Source organism: Fulmarus glacialis, unplaced genomic scaffold (assembly GCF_000690835.1).
Source record: "Fulmarus glacialis isolate BGI_N327 unplaced genomic scaffold, ASM69083v1 scaffold11319, whole genome shotgun sequence".
NCBI classification, from domain to species: Eukaryota; Metazoa; Chordata; class Aves; order Procellariiformes; family Procellariidae; genus Fulmarus; species Fulmarus glacialis.
In genome coordinates, this window is record NW_009232640.1 from 24,266 (window position 1) to 33,179 (window position 8,914).

Here is an 8,914-nt window from a genome sequence, read left to right on the forward strand (position 1 = left end):
GTAGGCCCTCCGCCGTATCCTGAAAACCAGAAAGAAGCCAGCCCTGGCTCAGGTTTATTTAAGGATACATGCCGGCAGCAACTCTCTCTCGCGCCGGGGATTTGGTCGCTGCAGCCGCACGCCCTGGGCTGGCCTGGCTCGCTGCCGCGGTTGTGCCGGGCGTGCGCTGGCCTTGCTCTTCAAACCCCCTTGGAGGCAGCCCCTCACCACGGGGCTTCTCAGCAGAAGAGGCACTGCTCGCCAGCACTGCTTTCATTTCCCCTTTGTAGTGTCTCAGCACAACGGCAGGGCGAATGCTTCCTCCTCGGTCGATCCTCGGCGCTCTGCTTCTCTTTTACAGACGTCCTTTATCAACAAGCACATTTCCCTGGCCCGTCCTTGCCGCGTCAGGTCAGGGGACCTGGTGCCTTGAGCGGGCGATGGTCGTGCGGCGGCAGAGGGCTGGGAGCCCCGGGGCATCGCCGCCTGCTCCGTAGGGCGAAGCTGCAAGCCCACGGTCCCAACCCCGACGGAGCCGTTCCCACCAGATGGAGCAGTTGCCGTTCCAGTGCTGCCGAGCCGTGAAACCCCAAACCCTGCGGGGCCCCGAGGGGCTGCAACCCCCGGCCCCGGGGAGGGACGCGGCAGCACGTCCTCAGAAAGTGCCCTGCAACCGCCCCGGCTGATCTCATCTTTGCTCCCAGGATGTAAATCTGGAATAGAAGTCAGAGAGCTGCGAGAGCCGAGCTGAAGCATTGCCTCTAATTTGGTCCTTTGCTTTGCTTTTTGGCAGCTCCTCATTTTCCAAGTGTGCCCAAGCCTCTGCCCTTGTTTTTTTCTAACTAACTTTGCCTTTTGCAGTACAAGCCAGGCACAGGGGACTGGTGCCTTTTTAGCAAACTGCCTCTTCTCACCCGGTTTGGCCAAAATGCTCGAGTTTTTCATCTGATCTGCTGGAGATGAAGCTTGGGGTGGAAGTATCCCCAAAAGCTGGAAGGCTCAGCCTGAGCTCCAGATGTTGCAGTTCAGAACTGGCTCAGTGCTGGTGAAACGTAAAGTTATGATTTATTATTGCATGCAGCGTAATTCATTTTTGCATGGAAAGTAATGTTATGTTATATAATCAAATCTCATTTGTTATTTATTGCATTCTCCCCCCGTGCAGATGTGGAAGCTTTACCCTCTCTCCTGGTGGATAACGTCCTTCGTGCTTTTCCTGGTGGGCTGTGAGGACCTGCTGCGGGATGGTGGCCAGCGCCGGGGAGCAGGCAGCGCTCCTGCCCGCGGCTGGAGGGATGGGACGGGGCAAAGTCCCTCCAAAGGGAACCAACATTTTTTGCTCATTTGTGCCTATAAAATTACAGTAACTGCTGCAAAGTGTGACCTTGGAGCAGCCGAGCTGGCCGGCAGTGGGACCTGAGTCATGGCTTGTCCTGGGAGATGTGTCTCAGCAAAACATTTGCAATGAAATGCTTGGACATCGAGCTGGTGCTGCTGCTACCAAAGACCCCCCAAAAGGATGCCATTGGCCTCGAAACCCACCCATTTCTTGTGCGTGTAACTCTCCCACACGTATTCGCTGCCTTTTCCTGGTGCTGCCGTGGGAGCGTCACAGCAGGCAGGGCAGGCAGAGGCACTCACAGGTTTCTACCGTGCTGCCCGGGTGCCAAAATACAGATTTAGGTGCTGCTAAAATACAAATCTTGCTGCTCAGTTCAACAACAACCTGCGGCACGAGCGCTTTCATCTGCCGCCCTCAGCTTTCCGTGTGGCAGAGCATCTCGCGGCCGAGACCGAGTTCTGCTGGTGCCCGCTGCCCAAAAAGCACAGTCCGCCCGTGCCCTGTTTAAAATTCATGTCTTACCAAAAGAAAGTGAGATTTTTTTTGATGCAAGTCATGCTGCATTGAGCCCACATCACCGATGCACGGCCCTGCTCCGCGTTGTACACCACATCTGGCCCAATTTAGAGCTAAAGGGGCTAGGAAAGGGGTCTGCATTGCACCACGGTCTACAGGTCTTCAGTGCCAACTTCAATTGCAGCACGCACACAGCGTTTACTTTAGAATAGATTATAATATATATTCCAGATGTATTAAGCTTTAGAGCATGTCTTTTCTCCTAATCTTCCCCGTGCCAACATGTATCAGTTCAATCTCCCTACCTAAAACAGACAAATTATTTTAGTTGTGCTTTGGAGCCCGTTGTAACCGAAGACAAATATAACGCAATCCTGGCAGCTACCACCACCGCGCGAAGATGCCCCAAGCGCAGAGCTGGAGACGGGTTTTATTTTAAGCCCTCTTTATTCAATATTTCATTTCATACTTAAAAACGAGTGTATGATGGGGACATATTAAATGTTGATCTTCTTGCTCAACTATCTGCTAATGTGATTTTGGTACCACATCATCGGGAAACTCTGAATTCTTTTATCTTTATGTAAAAGTGCTGTCACAAACCCAGGCAAGTTTTCAGTGTGATGAGACCCTTAAAAAGATGGATTTTTTTGTTGTTGTTGTTACTGATGTCTTCTGAAAAGGATATCCTTAAGATACAGGAACAGCTATAGCTGCCGGTATTCTGAATTGCTCTGATGGCTTACACTGCAAAGGGAGCCTTGACAATGACAGATAACCTCTGCAACTTCTCAGCAGCGGGTTTGGTTTATCCTGCCTTTACTTTGTGTTTGTGTCAGGTTTTTTACTTGGGGCTACACTCAGCCTTTGTACGCTCGCCGCCTGCCTCCCTCCTCCTCGCCGCGGGCAGGATGGGCAGCGTGGGCAGCACGGGCAGCGCGGGCAGGACGGGCAGGACGGGCAGCGTGGGCAGGGCAGCTGCTGGAGGTGTGTGCTTTCCCTGCAGCCTCCCATCCCCAAAGCCCCCGGGCAGCACCCCTGAAACCGCATGGGAAAGCACCGAGATACCAAGGTTGGGCAAGGTTTTCCTCTCGCAGGTGAATTTGGGTAAAAGAAGGATGGGAGCCAGCAGCGTAGGAGTTATTCCTCAACATCTCATGTGTATGTCAGAGCAAACTGTCTGCAAGTGATGCTGGGAGAAGCAAAACCTTTCAGGAGCCTGTTGCTCATCAGTAAACACCTTTAGGTAAAGAGCAAACCTTGCCAAGGTGTCCATTGTGCCCCTGGTCTTTGCAGCCGCTGCAGGGCTTTGCACTGTCTCTTGTCCATGACTTTTTTCTCCCCAGATCTGTTTAAGTTCTTTGCTTGTTTTTGTTTGAAATGTTTTAATAAAATCACTGCTCTAATATAGAAAGACTTTTCTTGACAGCTTAGTAGTGCTTGTATAAACTCATTGATTTCATTAGGATGATCTGGTGGTAGCAAGGAAATGAGTGTGCACTCGGGAGTGAGGACTTAGGGGAGTTGTTTTGTTGTCTTTGAGGTCTTGGAGAGGAGACAAGTGAGTGCCTTGGCCATATTGCCGAAGTAATAAAATGTTTATAGACATGGGAAATGGCCCATGAGACTTTGTAAAATCTTCTTTGCTTAAAAGGAATTGGCTAGGCAGTAGCTTTAAAAAGGAAAGAAGAAAAAGATGTGGTAAGAGGACTGATGGGAAGTGGAGTGAAGGTGCTGACACAGAAGGCGTTATCCTTGAGGTTATCCTTGAGGTTGTCCTTGAGGTTGTCCCTGAGATTGTCCTTGAGGTTGTTCTTGAGGTTGTTGTCCTTGAGGTTATCCTTGAGGTTGTCCTTGAGGTTGTTGTCCTTGAGGTTGTCCTTGAGGTTGTCCTTGAGGTTGTTATCCTTGGTTGGCCATGGGCTCTGGGGCAGGAGCTGTCCCTCGCCCGCGTGGAGCCAGCATCACAGCAGCCCCAGCCCCAGCCCCACGGGCAATGGCAGCACGATTGGACAATGCCAGCGAGGTCAGGCATGAGCTGTGGTTCAGACCAAAGAGGTTTGAGCATCCTCTGATAGAGATGTGGTAATTAATGATGTTGTGGTTCGTTACTGTGACCTCTCTCCTGCTCCCTGCACTTGCACATTCCTACTTACTGCCTGCGGAGACAACAGGGCTTCCTTTAGCACAACTTAGCATTAATAACAAAATGCTAGCAAATTAAAAGTAATTCATTTCTGGGAAACTTCTGCTACCTCCATCAGGGGAAGAAAGGAAGCGGTGACCGTGGCAGGCTGGGCTGAGCTGGCCGGAGCCCGGCTGGGGGGCAGACCGGCCGGGGGTCCCCCCACCTTTCCTCGTCCTGCGATCAGGGTACCCGATTTTACTTTCCAGAGATCAGCTCCTCATCAGCACAGTCACCAGGACAACCACCGCCAACGGCAGTTCTTCAGGGGTGCCTGAAGTGTCCCAGGCAGGCCAGATATTTCAGTGCAAGCCCACCTCTAATTAATAGCAGTATTTGCTTAAACGGATCAATGTCTGTCCTTGACCTCAATGCACAATTTAAGCTATTACTGTATCACTAAATATGAAATGAACTATAATACATTTGAGAGGCAAACCACTTACATCGAACCCAGTAATACAGATGAGAATCTTTTATTATATCCAATGAAAGCTGTGTGGTTATATTTAAATACTCCAGCTGCTAAAGGCTGCAGTGGAAGACTTTTCCGCAGTTAATTTACCGAGGAGCATCGCGGAGGCTAACCGTGCCTCCAGCGCACGTCATCTCTCCCAAGGAGAAAAAGTGTTTTGGAGTGAGGAGCTCTGCTACTCACAATTAAAAGAGTTCACTTAGTGTATGCTGAAAATAGTGGTTGCAGTAAACGCATGGAGCTATAAATGTGAGAGGAAGAACTAAGAGCGAGGTGTAAGACACACGGAAGGTTTGCAGTCGCGGCTCGGGGTCTGCCGGTGGGGTCACCCCCTTCGCGCGGGGCGGGGGATGCGCCCCGGGCAAAATGAACTGCAAACAAAACACAGGGTGCTACCTCCGGGCTCACCAAGCCCAGTGCAATCATAATTAAGAGATTGTCTCCAACGGAAGCGACGGCCGAGGAGCTGTGATAACTAACTGAAGACTTGGCCTCAGTAACGTACTTCTAATTAGCGGCAAGTTTAAAAGTCTCCTCTAGCACATGGGTAAACAATCTCTTGGAGTAATACAGGGGTTGTCAATGATGCTTTTATGTTCAAAAAAGCCTGTATTGTACTCTGGGTCAATGAGAAGCTGTGAGAGGTGAGGACTGCTCAATACACATGGCCTAAGGTCTGCAGAAATCTCCATAATATAGAAACGGATTCTGCAGGGACAGGAATGCTAAAAGGCGGCGTCACCACTTCAGGCATAAACATCGTCATTAGAGGTGTACCGTTATACTTTCCTATTACACTTCGCTTAAGAACAAAAAAAAACCCTACAAAAGTGCAAGTATTGGGAAAAGAAAGCAGTACTGCTGGTACCGGTTCTGCTGCCGGTCAGGCTGGTTTCCTCGAACCCGTGGCTGTGGTTGCGCCTGGTTTCCTTAAATCATTGGCATTTCTGCCGTGGGTCTGTCTCACGGACTGCGCGGGGCTGCAGCTCTCATGGCCGCTAGATGCGTTAGATCAGTTTTATAAACGCATCATATATTTGGGGGGAAAAAGGGGGCGCGGGGGCAGTTTTCCTCTCCATGCAAACCTTCTCTCCAGGAGCGCTCTCCTGGCCCTGGCTGCTGTGCAGAAGGAGGGTTTTTCATTTACAGTCCCAAAGGTAAAGTTGTTAGTGAATGCTAAGCATTCCTCTTTAGTCTAAATTAATTAAATGACACAGTATCTATTGTATGAAATAAATGGGGAACATTTTACATGGTATACTGTATACAGTGATTATAATGTGTGATCTTTCTAGAGAAATATGGGAAAACAATGTCCTTTGCTGGAACAGGCACGGCGTTCCCCTGCTCTGTAATACATCTCCTTGTTAAGCGGTAATGCGATGTAATCCGCAGCGACTTAATAACTAACATGACAGATGTATAATCTAGAGTAATGCAAAACGTTGTAAGCACAAGATGCATGTGACTATCCTTCATCCGAAACATGTGTAAATCACCAGCATTCCCGCACCCCCGGCAGCAAACAAAAGCTGCGCCCGTGCCGGTGGAAACGCAGGCGATCAGCACATGAACGCTGGAACGCTGCTGGTTTTTCAATCTGCACTAAGTAATTATGCAGTCAGGTCTCCATCGACACCCATACCCCAAATTAGTTTGCTATAAACCAAGTCTGGTTTGCTAAGGCTTCCTCCCGGCTGATCAGCTTCGCTGCCTCCCGACTGGCATCCTCCGAGTATTTCAGAAAGAAAGCCTTTACATTTGCTGATACCCCACCTTAGGAGCACTCCAAATATGCATTTACTGCAAATTGCAATTTTTTTACTGAAAACAGCGATGCGGCATGAAACATCGCAGCCATAGACAGCCGTCAGCCGGAGGAGAGGGGCCGGCGCACGCGGCCACCCCCCCGGCCGCCCGCTCGCTGCCGTTCACGGCACAGGGAACAGAGGTTTCTCTTCAGAATCATTACTAAATCTTTAGAAAGTGTTGCTGAGAGAGGAGCATCAGCCCAAATTCGTTCATAAATCATTTTAAATAATAAGACCACCATCAATAACACACATGGCGGAGGAGGAGTTTTGGAAATTCCTTTGGAAAAGAGCCAGCTCTTCTGAAAAATTATCCTACAAAATGCTCACAGCACCTGCGAGCAGCCGGGGGGGAGCACCCAGCGACGTGCCTGGGAGCCGGCTGCCCAGCCCCGCGCAGGATGCAGCCCCAGGGCATGGACCAGGGCTCCCCCGAGGCTGATGCGCGATGTGTAATGTCGACAGAGAAAACGGTCATTTTAATTTCTTTTTATGAAGTTTGTTAGTCTGTGCTTACTTACCACCAGTGGGCATCCCAAAGCTCCTCTCACCCTTTCTCCTTCTCAATGTTTGCTTACATAAAACACCTCATACTAGGCAGGAAGAATTATAGGCTGCATGAATGTATGCGCTTACTCCTTGTATGGGTAGTATCTGCCACTAAGAAAGTTTCTGTGGTATTGTCCTGGAAAGGAAAAACTATTCTATGCTTTTAAAAAAAAAAAAAAAGTTGAAATTTTGTGTCTGTAATATGTTACGTTTCCAGCATCTCTGGGAACCGTTGCTTCTCATGGTGCCGGCGGTGCTGCTGTTGGGGTACGGCTCTCCCTCGGCCCCTCCAGGTCTGAGCTTGGGGTTTGGGTACTTGGGTTTTGCTCAGGATGGAGGACGCAGTCAGAAATGCATTTAGGAGAGGGTTTGCCTTGATTTTTGCTCTTCCTCGGGAATGCGGTGCTGTGGGCTCAGAGGGCCATGGCTGTACATCTGGCTGGGATATAATGTCTTCATACAGGAGATAAAAGGTTCAAGTACCTGTGGCCAGGGTTGCAGCACCCACGCTGGTGCACAATCCTGCTCTGCGGGGCTGCCGGGGGCCACACCAACCCAGTGCCCAAGTGCGGAGCTGCGGGGAAGGTCGTCTGAGCCAGGATCTGTCCTTCCACCCCTTCTCTCTTGGGGTAGAAGCAGCCACAAGAGAGATGTTTTTGAGCATCTGGGTTCGGACTTGTCAAGAAATGTTGTTGATAGTGGTTTTTTGCAAAATTTCTCAGCACTCAGTTACACACGCTGCTGATACTTGCTTTCAGAAAGAGCAAATGGTTTTTGCATTTTCCAGCCACGCTAAACTTGGATTCCTGATACTTGCTATAAACCCTGTCCCAGCCGAGCTCTGTTGCCCTGAAGGAAAATGGAAATCTGAAGGAAATATGGAAAAAGGGAAATCAAACAGAGTATAAAGAAATGAAGAGCCAAATTTTAGGGAGAGATGAGCACTTCTGCACACAACGCTCCTGCCTCTGTGCTCTCTGTGTTCATATATTCTTATTTTGACTCATCCTATAACTCCAGCTGTGGCTGAAGGCTTCCCAGAAAGCAGTTCAAATACAAATTTTATGCTAAAGTGGAGGAATCAACAGAATTATTCAGCTAGTGCAGAAACAGCCTTAGTAAAGTAAGTGTGTGTAGCTTTTCAGCTATTAATGTATTACTCCCTAACAGCATTTCTCATTCTTTGAAACAGCAGAAATGCCTGATTTGGAATGCTCCAGTTTAGATAAGAAAATAAAATATGCAAAAGCTCTTCCAAATAATAGTTTTTATTAATCTCTGGTGAAATCGCACGGAAACCTATGCAGGGTGATTTGGCACACTGCTCCCGCAGGTCCGGGGCAGGGCTCCCCGAGCCGACCCTGCACCCCACATCCCTGCTGCCGTCACGGGTGGAAGGGGCGCTTGATGCCTCATTTGCATAAGAACTTAATTAACAAGTAATTAAATGCCAGGAGCTGACAGGCCCCACATGTGGCATCTCTGGGTAGCTGCTCACCGAGCAGGCAGGGCAGCGGTGGATGGGCAGGGTCTCACTGTGGGGAAGTCAAAGAGCTTTTCATGAAAACCGTTTTATATGTATTTCTTAAAATATGATGCACCAGAACCACATTTCGCAGGTTTTTATCAGTCCTGCTATTGCCTAATACGGTTTTATACGCAGCGCCTTTGCCACGCACGTGCTGGGAGCAGCGGCACAAACCTCGTCGGGGTGGGAGACGGGATCTGGCCATAAACCAGCACGCAGGGCTGCATCTGGCACTGCTGATTTGATAAATGCTATTTCGGTACACATTTAAAAACCCTGAGATAAATTCTCAGGAGTTTGATGGTGGTGTGGGTGCAGCCCGCCCGCCTGCCGCGAGCGCCGCGCGGGCAGGGCTCCCTGCCTGCAGTACCTGCCTGCCCCCCTGGGCTCGCCCTCGCTGATGGGTTTTGGCTGATAATTTGCATTAACAGAGCTACCCGGGAAGTGACTTTCATCTAACGTGACTAAAGGAACACAAATCCATCCTATGACCAAAGGATAGTCCATCCTTTAACCATACTAATACAGC